Source organism: Juglans microcarpa x Juglans regia, chromosome 5D, assembly GCF_004785595.1.
Source record: "Juglans microcarpa x Juglans regia isolate MS1-56 chromosome 5D, Jm3101_v1.0, whole genome shotgun sequence".
Classification (NCBI taxonomy): domain Eukaryota; kingdom Viridiplantae; phylum Streptophyta; class Magnoliopsida; order Fagales; family Juglandaceae; genus Juglans; species Juglans microcarpa x Juglans regia.
The window spans coordinates 33,163,379-33,163,660 of NC_054602.1; positions in this window are offsets into that span (position 1 = coordinate 33,163,379).

The following is a 282-nucleotide window of genomic DNA, read 5'->3' on the forward strand; positions in this document are numbered from 1 at the left end:
AGCTACCACATTGTTAAAGCCAACGTCGTAGCTGATGCTCTGAGTCAGAAATCAACGGGGTGGGCAATTGTCGCCCTCCTTACTCAACACAAGGTTTTAATGGATCTAGAAAGGGAAGGGATTGAAGTGATAACCAGTGAACAACAGGCTTTCATGGCCAACTTGATGGTCCAACCAACATTGATAGAGAAAATCAAGACTGCCCATAAAGAGGTTTTGGGGATAGTGAAACTTGTCGAAGAAGCTAAGAAAAGGAATAAGCATGAGTTCCATGTTTCAGAT